Source organism: Chlorocebus sabaeus, chromosome 18, assembly GCF_047675955.1.
Source record: "Chlorocebus sabaeus isolate Y175 chromosome 18, mChlSab1.0.hap1, whole genome shotgun sequence".
NCBI classification, from domain to species: domain Eukaryota; kingdom Metazoa; phylum Chordata; class Mammalia; order Primates; family Cercopithecidae; genus Chlorocebus; species Chlorocebus sabaeus.
The window spans coordinates 32327790-32344647 of record NC_132921.1 but is presented as its reverse complement, the minus strand read 5'-3'; the positions used below and the strand labels follow the sequence as shown (position 1 = coordinate 32344647).

General features: G+C 44.4%; 1 protein-coding gene and 1 pseudogene across 3 annotated transcripts in view; one reads left to right on the top strand and one right to left on the bottom strand.

The window, feature by feature from the left end:
- Window positions 1-16858, top strand: part of MAPK4 (mitogen-activated protein kinase 4) — a 175603-nt gene that overhangs the window by 58758 nt on the left and 99987 nt on the right. The window lies entirely within an intron of this gene.
- Window positions 4619-5626, bottom strand: LOC103222419 (small ribosomal subunit protein eS25 pseudogene; annotated as a pseudogene).

Here is a 16858-nt window from a genome sequence, read left to right as displayed (position 1 = left end):
CTGTAGCCTTGTAGTATAGTTTGAAGTCAGGTAGCGTGATGCCTCCAGCTTTGTTCTTTTGACTTAGGGTTGTCTTGGAAATATAGGATCTTTTTTGGTTCCATATGAATTTGAAAGCAGTTTTTTCCAATTCTGTGAAGAAACTCATTGGTAGCTTGATGGGGATGGCATTGAATCTAGAAATTACCTTGAGCAGTATGGCCATTTTCACAATATTGATTCTTCCTATCCATGAGCATGGTATGTTCTTCCATTTATTTGTGTCCTCTTTTATATCACTGAGCAGTGGTTTGTAGTTCTCCTTGAAGAGGTCCTTTACATCCCTTGTAAGTTGGATTCCTAGGTATTTTATTCTCTTTGAAGCAATTGTGAATGGAAGTTCATTCATGATTTGGCTCTCTGTTTGTCTGTTACTGGTGTATAAGAATGCTTGTGATTTTTGCACATTAATTTTGTATCCTGAGACTTTGCTGAAGTTGCTGATCAGCTTAAGGAGATTTTGGGCTGAGACAATGGGGTTTTCTAAATATACAATCATGTCATCTGCAAACAGGGACAATTTGACTTCTTCTTTTCCTAACTGAATCCCCTTGATTTCTTTCTCTTGCCTGATTGCCCTAGCCAGAACTTCCAACACTATGTTGAATAGGAGTGGTGAGAGAGGGCATCCCTGTCTTGTGCCAGTTTTCAAAGGGAATTTTTCCAGTTTTTGCCCATTCAGTATGATATTGGCTGTCGGTTTGTCATAAATAGCTCTTATTATTTTGAGATACATTCCATCAATACCGAATTTATTGAGCGTTTTTAGCATGAAGGGCTGTTGAATTTTGTCAAAGGCCTTTTCTGCATCTATTGAGATAATCATGTGGTTTTGTCTTTGGTTCTGTTTATACGCTGGATTACGTTTATTGATTTGCATATGTTGAACCAGCCTTGCATCCCAGGAATGAAACCCACTTGATCATGGTGGATAAGCTTTGTGATGTGCTGCTGGATCCAGTTTGCCAGTATTTTATTGAGGATTTTTGCATCGATGTTCATCAGGGATATTGGTCTAAAATTCTCTTTTTTTGTTGTGTCTCTGCCAGGCTTTGGTATCAGGATGATGTTGGCCTCATAAAATGAGTTAGGGAGGATTCCCTCTTTTTCTATTGATTGGAATAGTTTCAGAAGGAATGGTACTAGCTCCTCCTTGTACCTCTGGTAGAATTCAGCTGTGAATCCATCTGGTCCTGGACTTTTTTTGGTTGGTAGGCTATTAATTATTGCCTCAATTTCAGAGCCTGCTATTGGTCTATTCAGGGATTCAGCTTCTTCCTGGTTTAGTCTTGGGAGAGTGTAAGTGTCCAGGAAATTATCCATTTCTTCTAGATTTTCTAGTTTATTTGCGTAGAGGTGTTTATAGTATTCTCTGATGGTAGTTTGTATTTCTGTGGGGTCGGTGGTGATATCCCCTTTATCACTTTTTATTGCGTCTATTTGATTCTTCTCTCTTTTCTTCTTTATTAGTCTTGCTAGCAGTCTATCAATTTTGTTGATCTTTTCAAAAAACCAACTCCTGGATTCATTGATTTTTTGGAGAGTTTTTTGTGTCTCTATCTCCTTCAGTTCTGCTCTGATCTTAGTTATTTCTTGCCTTCTGCTAGCTTTTGAATGTGTTTGCTCTTGCTTCTCTAGTTCTTTTCATTGTGATGTTAGAGTGTCAATTTTAGATCTTTCCAGTTTTCTCTTGTGGGCATTGAGTGCTATAAATTTCCCTCTACACACTGCTTTAAATGTGTCCCAGAGATTCTGGTATGTTGTATCTTTGTTCTCATTGGTTTCAAAGAACATCTTTATTTCTGCCTTCATTTCGTTATGTACCCAGTAGTCATTCAGGAGCAGGTTGTTCAGTTTCCATGTAGTTGAGCGGTTTTGATTGAGTTTCTTAGTCCTGAGTTCTAGTTTGATTGCACTGTGGTCTGAGAGACTGTTTGTTATAATTTCTGTTCTTGTACATCTGCTGAGGAGTGCTTTACTTCCAATTATGTGGCCAATTTTGGAATAAGTGTGATGTGGTGCTGAGAAGAATGTATATTCTGTTGATTTGGGGTGGAGAGTTCTGTAGATGTCTATTAGGTCTGCTTGCTGCAGAGATGAGTTCAATTCCTGGATATCCTTGTCAACTTTCTGTCTCGTTGATCTGTCTAATGTTGACAGTGGAGTGTTGAAGTCTCCCATTATTATTGTATGGGAGTCTAAGTCTCTTTGTAAGTCTCTAAGGACTTGCTTTATGAATCTGGGTGCTCCTGTATTGGGTGCATATATATTTAGGATAGTTAGCTCTTCTTGTTGAATTGATCCCTTTGCCATTATGTAATGGCCTTCTTTGTCTCTTTTGATCTTTGATGGTTTAAAGTCTGTTTTATCAGAGACTAGGATTGCAACCCCTGCTTTTTTTTGTTCTCCATTTGCTTGGTAGATCTTCCTCCATGCCTTTATTTTGAGCCTATGTATGTCTCTGCATGTGAGATGGGTCTCCTGAATACAGCAGACGGATGGGTCTTGACTCTTTATCCAGTTTGCCAGTCTGTGTCTTTTAATTGGAGCATTTAGTCCATTTACATTTAAGGTTAATATTGTTATGTGTGAACTTGATCCTGCCATTATGATATTAACTGGTTATTTTGCTCGTTAGTTGATGCAGTTTCTTCCTAGCCTCAATGGTCTTTACATTTTGGCATGTTTTTGCAACGGCTGGTACCGGTTGTTCCTTTCCATGTTTAGTGCTTCCTTCAGGGTCTCTTGTAAGGCAGGCCTGGTGGTGACAAAATCTCTAAGCATTTGCTTATCTGTAAAGGATTTTATTTCTCCTTCACTTATGAAACTTAGTTTGGCTGGATATGAAATTCTGGGTTGAAAATTCTTTTCTTTAAGAATGTTGAATATTGGCCCCCACTCTCTTCTGGCTTGTAGAGTTTCTACCGAGAGATCTGCTGTTAGTCTGATGGGCTTCCCTTTGTGGGTAACCCTACATTTCTCTCTGGCTGCCCTTAAGATTTTTTCCTTCATTTCAACTTTGGTGAATCTGGCAATTATATGTCTTGGAGTTGCTCTTCTCGAGGAGTATCTTTGTGGCGTTCTCTGTATTTCTTGAAGTTGAATGTTGGCCTGCCCTACTAGGTTGGGGAAGTTCTCTTGGATGATATCCTGAAGAGTGTTTTCCAACTTGGTTCCATTTTCCCCCTCACTTTCAGGCACCCCAATCAGACATAGATTTGGTCTTTTTACATAATCCCATACTTCTTGCAGGCTTTGTTCATTTCTTTTTCTTCTTTTTTCTTTAGACTTCTCTTCTTGCTTCATTTCATTCATTTGATCCTCAATCGCTGATACTCTTTCTTCCAGTTGATCGAGTCGGTTACTGAAGCTTGTGCATTTGTCATGTATTTCTCGTGTCATGGTTTTCATCTCTGTCAGTTCGTTTATGGCCTTCTCTGCGTTAATTATTCTGGTTATCAATTCTTCCACTCTTCTTTCAAGATTTTTAGTTTCTTTGTGCTGGGTACGTAATTCCTCCTTTAGCTCTGAAAAGTTTGATGGTCTGAAGCCTTCTCTCATCTCATCAAAGTCATTCTCCGTCCAGCTTTGATCTGTTGCTGGCGATGAGCTGCGTTCCTGTCTTCTGTGTCACTCGCGCTGGGAGCTGGAGACTGGAGCTGTTCCTATTCGGCCATCTTGCTCCGCCCCACCTTGACATAGCTTTTAAAAAACAGTTCCACCGTAAAAATTTATATATAAAATCTGGGGTTTGCCAAGACCTTCAGGACTTTTCCAGTTACTATTCCCATATTTCAGATAAAACTGGGGGTAAACGCTGCATCTTTTATTTGTCCTTACTACATTTCCCTTGGCTTTGAGAATGTTTGTGTTTTTGCATTATCTCTAAAATGTATGAAGGTAATGCTTATATCTATTTCTATCTTTAGAAATGTTAGAGACCACATGCAATTAGACACAATCTACAAGCCTAATGAGAAAGTGTTGGCTTCATTGGTAAAAGCGTGATCATTATTATGGAGTGGGGCAGGTGTTTGAAAGGATGGATCAGGGCAAGTAAGAGCATCCCAAATCTAAAGAGAAAATGCAGACTGTGCCCCTGAGAACGCTATCTGAAAGTCAGTATGGTAAACACTCAAGCCCTCCAAGATGCAGGTACCTGGCCTGGGTAACTGCCTTCTGTAGAATATCTTTCTATGACCCAGATTGGTTAAAGTCATTACACGCTACTTATGCAAGAAGGTGAATGTAAACTGAGAACTGGCCAACTGTATCATTTTAATTAGGCTGTCTCCCTGCAAAAAGAAAACTATATGAAGGATCTTTTGTGAAGAATCAAATTTCTATAAACTTGGGTTAATGCGTGCCAACCAGAGATTCCTTGCTAAAGGTATCAGAAGTCCTGATATTATACACTGACTAGTCTGCAATTATGAGACTTTTCATCAGGAAAAATTAAGTGATAAGCCATGATTTGTTTTTCTGTGAGTCATTATGATGTTTGTCCAGTACATCAAAGCTCAGTTTAAATTAAACTGGACCCAAAATCATTTATTTATTTATTTATTTATTTATTTATTTATTTATTTATTTATTTTAGAGACAAGTCTTTCTCTGTTGCCCAGGCTGGAGTATAGTGATGCCACATAGCTCACTGTAACCTTGAACTCCTGGACCCAAGTGATCCTCCCACCTCCACCTCCCAAGTAGCTAGGACTATAGGTACGTGCCACCAAACCTGACTAATTTTTTTATTTTTATTTTTATTTTTTTATTTAATAAAGTTTTATTTTTCCAAAGGTACAGTTGGTTGGACCTATTCATGCGTCTTCACCAGCAGCTGGAGCATCTCTGCCCTTGGTATTTCTGGTGTAAATTACTTGAGCTCTGTGCTTTGAAACCAGTTTGATAAGTCCTTTACTAAGGAACTCTTGAAGGGCTGCCCTGGCCAGGGAGCCTCAAATTTTCAGTCTCTCAGAGACCACAGCTGGGGTTATAAGTTTATAGTTGGGAACTTCCTTACAAGAGTTTGTTGTAGGTAGCTTTGTCAAACAAGACTAAGTTATTGAGCTTGTCCCGAACTTCGCCTTTGGACCACTTCTTTTTGGCCTTGCCCCCAGATTTGTTCACTGGGTCTTTGTCTTTCTTGACCGACTTTCCGGCATCTTTCTTCTTGTCGTCCTTGGGCGGCATTGCGAAGCTCAGAGAGCAGCAGCGGACAGCACAGCCTTGCTAAGATGTCGGACAAAAAAAAAAGCTATTTTTATTTTTTTTATAGGGACAGAGTCTCACTATGTTGCCCAGGCTGGTCTCAAACTCCTGGCGTCACGCAGTCCTTCCACCTCAGCCTCCCAAAGTGCTGTGATTACAGGCATGAGCCACCACGCTGGGCCTGGACCGAACTGGGCCTTCATCCAGTGAGACAAGCAAATTTCCATGTCATTGATGACTGCCTCTTTCTTCCTGTGTCTTTTCAGTAAGACTTTCTCACTTCAGCGAGCACACTCACACTCCATGGAAACCTACTCATAATGCTAAACCTCCTTTTAACCATTTTTAACCATTTCATTCTTTTACCAAAGCTATGCCAAATCGACTGATGTTTCTGTCCTTTCCACCCTGCAGTCCTTTCTCTCTGCAGTGCTAGTGAGAGAGGAGGCACAGCCTTATGTGGGTCCACAGGGAGACTCTGGACTGAGTTGCAGAGCTGCCAACCTTGAAACAGAAATAGGATATTGGCTCCCCCAAGGAAATGCAGGCTGTGCAACTTCTTTATTTGGGTTGGCAACAATAGGCATGCACTTTACTTCTGCTGAGGCCTGATCACTTGCTGAATATTTATTTGTCCCAAAGATTATTTAGCTATCCTCAGGAATCCGGGCTCTCTGGCCAAGTTTTCTCCTTTGGCATGGGTTCCCAGTGGGGAATGTGACTGATCCTTTCTCCCTTCAAAAGGGGCCAGAATGACCATCGAGCTGGAAGTGGAAGTGTTACAGGAGAAGAGCAAAATGGGACACAAGAGCACCCATGACTTGCGAAGACAGTGGCAGAGCTGAGTAGAACTTGGGTCTCCAAATCCAATGTTCTTTCCAGGAGGCCAGAATCTCTCAAACTTTCAGGAGCATATCATTATACGAGGAACTTATCTAATAAAATGCAGATTTTTAGTTTTCCTCATTAGAAATTCTGACGCAGAATCTGCCTGTTTAATGTGTATCTTCCTGTGGCCATGAACTGAGATACCATCTCTATGCATGAGATCACTCCAGCCCATCAACATTTACTTTCTGCTTATACTCACCCAGGGAGGGGAGTGTTGCCAGACAGTGAAATATGAAAACCATCATATCTTCTTGCTCATTTTTTGAAAATTATAGCACAGGCCAGGTACAGTTACTTGTGCCTATAATCCTAACATTTTGGGAGGCTGAGGTGGGAAGACTGCTTGAGGCTAGGAGTTCGAGACCAGCTTGGGCAACACAGTGAAACTGTATCTCTATAAAAATTTTAAAAATATATATAGCACAAAGAACATTATAAAAACATTAAAATAAACTTGCAGAAAGAAAAAAAAAATCCACCCATGGCCCAGAGCTCCATCAAACAATCTATCTACTTTCCCTTCCATGTTTGGAGAGGTTATCCTTGTATTTAGATAACTATCAACCTAATAATTATTTTATCTTATTTTTACTTCTTTCAGCCAAGTGTCCTTTTTATTATTTGACTTGCTAAGAAACAGGGCCCTTGAATGCTATTAAAGAAGAAAAACAGTGCTTAACTTTATCAATCATTTGCTACATTACTGGGTACTGTGCTCAGGGTTTTATATACATTCACTCATTTAATCACATCAGCCTTATGAAGAAGGTCCTAGTATCCCCACTTTCCAGATTAGGAAACTGAGGCTTCAAAAGTATTAATAGTTTATACCAAATTATAAATCTTCTGACTCCAAAACATATGCTCTTCTTTTCCAAACTGCCTTCTAGACAGCAGACAAAAGACAGAAGATGCCTGGCCTACAGCTCTTCATCCCCACGAAGAAGGGAGACCTACACAGGAAACAACAAAAGGCCAAAAATAACAACTGTACTTAAGCACTAAAATGTGCCCTGAAGATACATAGTGCTGCAGGGAGTGAGAGCGGGGCAATACCTATGTGAGCAGGAAACCTTAAATACAAGGGAGAAAAATGGGACATGATCCTAATGGCAGAGGCTGCTATTATAGGTTTGGGGACAGCAGAATGACTCGGTGAAGTGAAAAGTCACAGAGAGCCCCAATCCGCCATGAAGCCATTCATTTTAGCTGACTGTCCAAACAGACCCTTGGCCAGAGCCACTAAATATTTCAGATTTGACTCTTTCTCTCCAGAGCTGATAATCAGCACAGACAGGATCCCAGATGGTAGGAAAAAGGGGTGACAAGCTAGAGAATCAAGCTCTGAGTAACAACGCAGGTGCCACCAGGGGCGAAATGTTTTCCCAGAAATGAATCCTCCATTGTTGCTAGAGAGTTTGAGTTCTAAAAGCTTTGCTTACGATTTCCCTGGAGTTTCTTGAGGGTCTCCAGTGTCCAAGTATCTGCGATACTTTCTGTCTTCACCATGCATTTGGCATTTAGCATTAGCTAATGCCATCGTTTCATGTGCTGCCCATCACCGTCGTTCCATGACGGTTACTGCCTGTGCACGGCACTGTGCCGGGCACAGAAGACATTTGTAAGTCTCTGCCACTGGGTGTGTACAGCCTTTCTGGGTAGACAGGGCACATCTTAATGCCTATTAACAGCCCTTACAGTTCACTGTGATCTCAGTAGACTTTATCATAAGGTGAAGCAGGATATAGGGCAACCATTGAGAGGGCAAATCAAAATTGGGCCAGACAGGCAGAGGATGGAGAGGCCCTGAGGCGGTGGTGGGGTTTTCAACCATGTCTTTCTTGGGGGCCTGCCTGAGGCATCACATGTGCTGGTGGGTTCTCTAGGAAGCAGAGGCTGCGCCAAGATTAGCTTGAAGGGCATTTGTTACTCCAGGGGGTGCTTCTGGGGTTAAGACTTGAGAAAGGGGGAAGAGGGAAGCAGGGTTGAAGCTACCCCTTAACTGGGCTACAGGCACAGTGTTAGCCTCCTCTGATGCCTGGAGACTTCTGTGGCTGAAATGGTCCTTCAGAGTTACCCCAAGTTGGAGGCCCTTTGTACTTTCCTGTCCTTGGCTGTGGGCTGCCCTGGGCAGGAGGTATGAACCCTGGCCAGGTGACTCTGTTCAGCCAAGCCAGTCCTTGGAGGGGGCTGCCACTGAGTCTGCTGGCAGCCTCCCAGCAGCTGGGGCAAGGAGGCCTTCATTCCTCAAGGGGGATTTGGGCCTCATGTACTGCCCTCAGAGAGGCACTCAATAAACATTGACACATTGGCTGAGAACACCTCTCTCCCTCATGGCACATGGTCCCTGATTTGTGACTTGGACGCAGGCAGAATAGGTTTGGAACTGCAGCATTTGTTTAAAGAAGAAGAATGGACCAGGCTGCGAAAGACCATTTTGTGAATGATTGTATAACAGCCATCACAAACTGCTGAATGTATGGGTTTCAGACTTTAGCATAAGAGCATCATCGGTAATGAGAGTGAAAGCCAGTGCTCCCAAGCCAATTAATGATGGTCGGGGAGAAATTAGTGACCTGTATAGTCAGATAAATAGTCTCATTTCACATACTGTTCCCAAAAGATTTTTATTTTTCAGGAACAGAGCCCTTGAAGTAAGATAACTATCTCCTGTGTACACATATGGACGCAACTGTTAGTTAATTCAGAAGACAGCTAAGGAAACAAAATAATTTATAGTGTGCCTCCCTTCCAGGAGCTGAAGTAGCTCTTTGGGTATCATTTATCAGGCTGTAAGAGAGCTGTAGGAGTTCAGAAGGGAGTATTTAATCCATCTGTTTTGGCAGAGATGGGGGAAACTCCACGGAGTGAGGTAAATTCCCTGAAGTCTCAAGCAGGGAGTGGTTAATTCAGAACTAGAACCTGGTCCTAGTCAGGTCTCAGCGCTTGATGCATCAAGCTCCTGCGAGCCAAGGTGGGGCTGGTCTCAAAAGAATTATAAACATTGTGCAGCAGCATAGATTTTTCTACAAATTCATTTAGACTCATCCCAAATCGACTTGTCCCCACTTTCCTGTCTGTGTAAATGGAATCTTCAATACCCAGTCAAACAAAATAATTATCTTCTTTAGCCCTTCCTGTCCTCAGTCTTCACAGTGAATCTGTCAGCACATCCCATTAGTTCCACTTCCAGAATGCATCTCGCATCCCTCTGAACCCCCAGCCCTGACACTGAAGTCTAAGCCACCATCGTCACCTGCCTGGACCACCTCAGGTGGCCTCCTTACTGTCTTCCTGTTCCCATTATTGTGGGGAACTGCAGTACATTCTTAGCATTTCAGGAATCAACCAGAGGGAACTTGTAAACATGCAAATCAGACCATGTCATTTCCCTGCTTGGAACACTTCGCTGTTTCCCAGTGCACTTTGGATAAAGTCAAAACCACTTACCGTTTTAACATACAAGGTCCTGCTCTGCCACCTCTTCAACCCCATCCCCAACCCCACCCTTCTGGCTTCAGCCCCACTAGTCTCTTTCCTGAATACAACAAGTGTGTTCTGCCCCAGGGCCTTTGCACTCGCTGTGTGCACTGCATGGATTGCTCTTCCTCAAGCGGCTACATAGATGGCCCCTTCTTACCTTTCAGATGTCAGGCCACATGATTTCTTTTCAGAGACACCTGGCCAAAATAATCTTTTTCCCTGACATATGCAATCACATCACCTGTCCCTATTTATTCCTGCTGACTTTATTTTATCTCTGTTTACTTATCTTGGTATTTGTCTTTTCTCACTCAGTGTAAATTCCACCAGAGCAAGGACCTGTTTACTAGTTTATGGCTAACACAATGCTGGGACAGAGTAGGATGTAATCAGCATTTGGCAAAAGTATGAATGGATATATGAGTGTATGGGCTTTGTATGGCCTGTTGCACAAATGGAAGCAGAATGCAAGAGTACCAGCCAAATTATGATTTCCCAATTACATTCCTAGATATTTGTACAATAAGTTCTAATTTGCAAATATTTTATTTTAGGTTCCAGAAGAGTAAAGGAAATCAACATGTGAGCAGTGTAGTACAGTATATGGCAATGCTGTGGACCTATTTCATGATGTCACAGTCTTCCCGTTCACCTAAGATTGTTAATAGTCTATAACTTACAAAATAGTATATACTGTAGGGTCCTATTTGACTTTTAAAAATGTTATTATAAGCAGAAAATGCTAAAAGGATGTTACCAAAGTGTTAGCCAGACTTATCCTGGATATTAGGGTTATTCTTTCTGTTTTGTTTTTCTTTTCTTTGTTATCTGATGTTTATATGATGAATTTACAATTTTTTTAAAGTATAACTTTGTTTTTTAATAACACCAATGGTGAATCCTTTCGTGGTGGTGATGGTGTCATTGGTGAACATATTGTTTTAAGATAGATCTCTTCTAAGGTACACAGGTGCTCTTCCTGGAGAGCCCTGCCTGGTATGCCTGCCTGGTGCAGCTGCCTGGGAAGCTTTGGCTGCCTGGGATCTAGAGAACTTGCTGTGTTCAGAAAGTGACACCTGAGAGCACCGAGCAGCAAGCTTAAAGAGTGTTGAGTCAGCTCTAAGCTTTGTCAAAACACAGGGCCCAACCAAGACAGCCTATCTTGTCCCTCAGCCTGTGGCACTGAATTCCACTCTAATTCACTCTCTGGGGTACCTGGAAGATGAGGACTATCTGGAAATGAAAGACGTCCTTGCTGACTGGCACTTGCCCCAGGACACCGGTGTGGAGAGGCTGAGGCCCAGGACCTGAAAACTCAGCCAGCTTTGTGCTTTCCTGAGCTTTTTCAGGGCACAGGGGGCGGGGGGGCATGGGAGAAAGAACAAATCAAGGAAGAACCAAGCTGGTCCTGGAAAATGCAGGGTCTGCATCAGGGATGGATGGCCTCCGTCACCCCAGGAGACCGAGCCTTGGTGACCAGAATCTTGGGATGCTAAGAGACAGAGAAAGTGCTGGCCATGAAATATGGCAAGATTTTTTTCCTTCCTCACTTTATTCTTGCATTTTATTTTTCTCCTTTCCTGGGTCCTCAGCATCATTCTCTGAGAGCCCTTTTCTAGTTTCCTCCCTCCAAAGACCACAGGAGTCACAAACCCCCATTCCATGAGCAAATGTGTATTGGGCTCTTAGCACATACAAAGGCTGTGGCACAGACAGCAGAGGAGGCCAAGGAGTAGAAGACAGCCCCTTCCTTCATGGAGCTTCCAGTTCAATTAGAGAGGGAAGACATACATAAAGTCTGAATACCAGAGTAGACTCGGGGTAGCACATGACCATATCAAAGCCAGGCTGGACCCAGGATTGCTGAGGTCTGAAGCTTATACAGCATTGGGAGATCCTCATAGAAAGAAGAGATAGAAAATAGCTAGAGCCCCTCCCAGGTCTCTGGAAGGGGCTCTTACTAGTGAGGAACTCTTGGCTTAAGCTTTGTTAGTTTCTTGGTGTATTAAGGTTCTCCAGAGAAATAAAACCAACAGGGTATGTGTATGCACACACACACACACACACACACACACACACACACACACACACACACATAATGACATTTATTTTAAGGACTCAGCTAATGTGATTATGGAGACTGACAAGTCCAAAATCAGCAGGGTGGTCTGGCAGTCTGGAAACCCAGGATAAGCTGAGGTTGCATTGAAGCCTGAAGGCCATCCACTGGCAGAATTCCTTCTCACTCAGGGGAAGTCCTTCATTTGTTCTATTAAGGCCTTCAACTGACTGGAAGAAGGCCACCTATGCATATTATGAAGGGTCATCTGCTTTACTCAGAGTCCACTAATTTAAATGTAAATCTCATCCAAAAACATCCTCACAGAAACATCCAGAATAATGTTTGACCAAATATCTGGGCATCATGGTCAACCAAATTGACATAAAATTAACCTTCACACCTGGCAAATCCACCTCTGAACGTGAGGTCTGCAGAAGGAAGAAGTGCTGTGGACCAGATGGTCAGAGGACGCTTCCTGGGAGAGGTGTGATTGAACCAGCCTTGGGGATGGCTTGGGTGTCATGGCGTCTGTGGTCCTTGCACATTGAGCCTCAGCGTGGACGGGGAGTCTGTCCCACGGCCTTGCTGGAGGTGGGAAGGATTCTGGGATGGCTGAAGGAGTTGGTAACCTTTGGCCCAAGGGGTCATCAAGGTGTCACACGTGACCCACTTGCTCCCACACTGTCCCCCTCTGGGAATCTGTTTTTCTTTTTTCTCATCCCCTCTCCCCTCCCATTCCTCATCACCCTTTCTTCTGTCTCCTCCCTAAGGTTAAACCTGGAATGAGACCAGGCCCTTCAGGCTCCCAGGAAGTCACAAGGGGTCTCCAGCAGATGTGCTTCATCCAGATACTCAGCATGAACACAGCTCGCCCCACACCCAGATCATCAAGATGTTCAGGGGGCTCTGTAGTGTGCTCCCCAACCCTGTGCCCGAGTGACTCTTTGCATTTGCACGCGGTGTCATTTATTATGCAGGTGTACTTTGTCAAGGGAAACCAGCCTCCTGGCTATCTCCTGTCCCTTGTTAATCTGCAAGACAGATAGGTGCTGCCATTAGGCCTTGTCACTGTGAAGGGAAGGGAGAGCATCACCATTCCAGCCTGGCATTTTTGTCCTCCCTACCACCCCACCCCCCACCCACTCATCTTGGCCACGTGGCCTCCATTCCAGCTCCTGCTGTGTTTCCTCAACTGGCTCCTGCCCAGACCTCCCGTGGACCACCTGGTCAAAGGAGGCTTCCTGGGAGAGGCGGACTTGGACCAGCACTAGGGGTTGGTTTGGGCGTCATGGCATCTGCTGTCCTTGCACATCGAACCTCATGGTGGACCAGGGAGTCTGTCCTATGGCCTCATTGGAGATGGGAAGGATTCTGAAGGAAGGATTCCGAAGGAAGGATTCCCCTCAAAAGCAAGAAACTGACACAATCATCTGAAGAGGGTACAATGGATAGCAATGGTTTCTTGAGGCCACAGACACTCCCATCTGGAACTTTCCTTCCTGATCCCAACCACCAGCTTCAGGGGTGGCCTGAGCTCTGGAGGAAGGAGAGGCTGCAGCTGGGTTTCCCACTCCAGGCCAAACCCAGCCTTGAGATCCTTCTGACTTGAAAGCAGAGCTGAACACCCTGCCACTGTGTTGTCTTCAAACCAAAGTTGTCGCTTATAAGGACCCCCTGCCTGCATTTAGCTCTTACAACATTGAACACACTTCCTCACAGTAACCTAGCAAGGAGGGCAGAGCCTATGTTATGATCCCATTTGAGAGAGCAGAGGTGAGGCCCAGCACTTGAGACAGATCCCTTGACCGGTACTGCCTGCCCGGGAGATGACACACAATGCAGGGTTTCCCATGCCTGTGAGTTTGGATGGTGTTGATTAGGCCACATCCGAGACCTGGCCACATAGGGGCCTCTCTGAATTTCCTCATGGGGTTTGTGAGGCAAGTCTGGCGACAGCAGCATTCTCCCTAATGTCTTAGATTCTCATGTGAGTCCACAGGGCTCAGTCTAGCATTGGACAGACTGGGAGAGGTGACTCAAGGTGTTCTTTCAAAACAGAGGAAACATTTTGTCATCAGGGAATAAGCTCCCACCAGGCCACCCCACCCAGGTCCCTGTGGTGACTCCTGACGCTGGCTCCGAGGTAGGGTTCCCAGGCAGTGGGGGCTGGGGAGGAGGGAGGCTTGCTTCCCATCGTAGCCCTGCCCAGATGCTGAGTTGCAGCTAGTTCAGCTAATTGGCAAGAAAAAGAGAAGCAAAAATAGTGAAAATCTGCGAATTAATAAAACAGCCTTGAAGCAACCGCCAAAATGTGTACAAATCATGAAGTAATTAGAAGTGTGAAGAATTCTATCGGGTTGGCTGTTTCCAAATCCAACATCTGATCGCTTTGGGAGGCCAAGGGCTGGCAGGCCACAGGGAGTAGAAATTCTTTCCATTGCCATCTAATCTCGCTTCCCTGGGGTCTGGGTTCCCTTGAAATCCTTGCAGGGTCCTGGAAGTTTCCATGGGACTTGCAAGAATCAAATATTGGCCTTTTGGGGACCCGTTAAGCACACGTGACACCTTAACCAAGTAGCATGTAATATTTTAGAATAATGCTGTTAAGATTTTGCAAAGTGATTTTTGGATCCATGTTCTTATTTAATCTCTCACTATCACCAAATATTTTTATGTCAGTGTTTTGCAGAGGAGAGAAACACGGCCCAGAGAGTGAAGTGGTGTCAACTCAATTTTAAGAGCCATCAGGAGAAGAACTAGGGCTAGAGCCAGGATCTTCTGATAGCCCCTCCGACCTCTCCTCTCCCACCCACATTCCTCCTGTGGGCTCTGCTGCATCTCTCAGTGGTGCCAGGCATTTGTATATCACAATTCTCTCAGCTAACAGCCAACTACTGTTCTCCCTGGCCATGGTTTATTACATTTAGGCTAACTTGTTCAACCCATTTGTTTGATTAATAAACTAAGACCCAGGCACATTTAGTGATATGTCAATTTTTCATTCCATTTTATATCCAGATTAGACTGGGGAGAAAAGTATTTCTTTTCTTTATCCTTCTGGAAACACATTATAGAAAGAGATTTCAGGACTGAAGCCTTGTGGTATACCTAACGCGGAAGGGTAGAAGCAGTATGTGATTAGAGTTTCATTGCTTGGCTTCATTCTTTCTGCTTTGTGGGGGCTTTCTCAAGAGTAAATGCTCACATTCGCTAAGATTTAGGGAGGGCATTGCTCAGGGCTGAAAGGCAGTGTATTCAGGCTTAGAAATTCTGAGAGCAGAAACCAGAGCAGAACCCTGAGAGAATCATGTAACAAGCTTGACGTGTGTTGTTAATTCCCCAAGCGGTAGCAGAAAGCTCCCAGGAGGCTGGCGTTTACATGGTTTATAGCCAGACTGAGCAAACAACAGTGTGATTAAGTTACATGCATTAGTTGGCTCCATAACCAGAATAGAAATGTATATTTTAATTTAGGATGGAAAGTTTTCAGCAAAGCACTTGCTACTTGCACAGACTTGTCTCTGGTCCTCAAGTTTGGCCAACAGTGGAGCACTCTGTGGGAGAGGAAACTGGGGAGCTGGAGGCAGGTCCAGGAAATAATTTGCAGGGCACAAGTGCAAGATGAAAATTCAAGCTCCTTGTTCAAAAATAACGAAGAAATTCAAGAGGGCAACAGCAGAGCATCAGCTAAATGCAGGTCATTTTGAGCATCGTGGGGCACTGTGTGACCCCATGGGCCATCCGTCTTTGAGGCTGGACAATGTTGGAAGCCACTGGAGAAGGCAGGGGGTCGGCTGGGGCTCAGAGGTTCTGTGTTAACCAAATGCCACTCAGCTGGAAGATCAGAGATAGAAATCAGTTAACTTACATTTAAGAAATCACCTGGAGGCCCAGGCTCTGTTCCAAGCCATTAGGGATTCAGCAGTGAGCAAGCAAGGACTGCTATGAGTAGGTAAAACTGACGGCCTTGTCTGTACCTGGGCTTCATAATAATGTCCATCACTGTTGTAGGACCAAGCACGTTTTTAAGCATGTGCCTGTGTCTGGGAATGTTAAGGGCTTTAATGAACATTAGCTTTAGACAGACATGTAAACAGCGGGTGAATGTGTGATGGGGAACCTAAAGGAACCTCGTGTGTTGGGAGGTGGGGGAGGGGAATGCCTAACCCTTAGGGACATTCAGCCTGGTAGGATCCTGGCTCAGTTGCCTTTGGATAGATACTGAGACCTGAGGGTTTTATGCCCCAAAGCTGTTTCCTCCTGTCTTTTTTGTTTTGTAGAGCCTCTCTCTGTCACCCAGGCTGGAGTGCAGTAGCACGATCTCTGCTCACCGCAACCTCCGCCTCCTGGGTTCAAGTGGTTCTCCTGCCTCAGCTTCCTGAGTGGCTGGGATTGCAGGCGCGCACCACCATGCCCAGCTAATTTTTGTATTTTTAACAGAGACGGGGTTTCACCATGTTGATCAGGGTGGTCTCCAACTCCTCACCTCAAGTGATCCGCCCAACTTTGCCTCCCAAAGTGCTGGGATTACAGGTGTGAGCCACCGCACCTGGCCTGTTTCCTCCTCTCTCTCTCTAGACCAACCTTCCATAGCCATTCCGGGCATCCAGGAGTACCCAGGATAAGGCGCTGACCTGACCCACCTCCTCTGTCCACAGTGTCGTCCTCTTCTGACACATCCTTCAAGGTCCTAACTAAAATTCTTCACTCCTCTGCACTGCTCTGATCCTGCACCTGGCAGGTGCTTAGTGGTCTGCTGGGTAAACAAATATTAGGATTAGCTCCCCATCCTAGTATTCACAGCCCTCTGCAGTCTGACCATGTCTGCCTTTCTGGCTGGGCTGCTGCCATTCCTCCAGTACACAGAACCAACCTCTCTCCCCGAATCAGCCTCTGCATTTGTTTTTCCCAGCTGGGAGCCTCACCTGTCTTTGCAACTTTGGTTCAGTTCCACAGACAGGTACCGAATATCTCTGTTTACAGCCTTTCTGGACCAAGGTACAGTAGATCTTCATTACCTGTGGATTCTGTATTTGCCAATTTTACTACTCCCTAAAATTTATTTGCATCCTCAAACCAGCACTCGTAGTCCTTTCACAGTAATTCGGTGATGTGCAAAGAGTGGTGAAAAATTCAACTCGCCCAATATGCACATGCCTGGCTGAGGTCAGA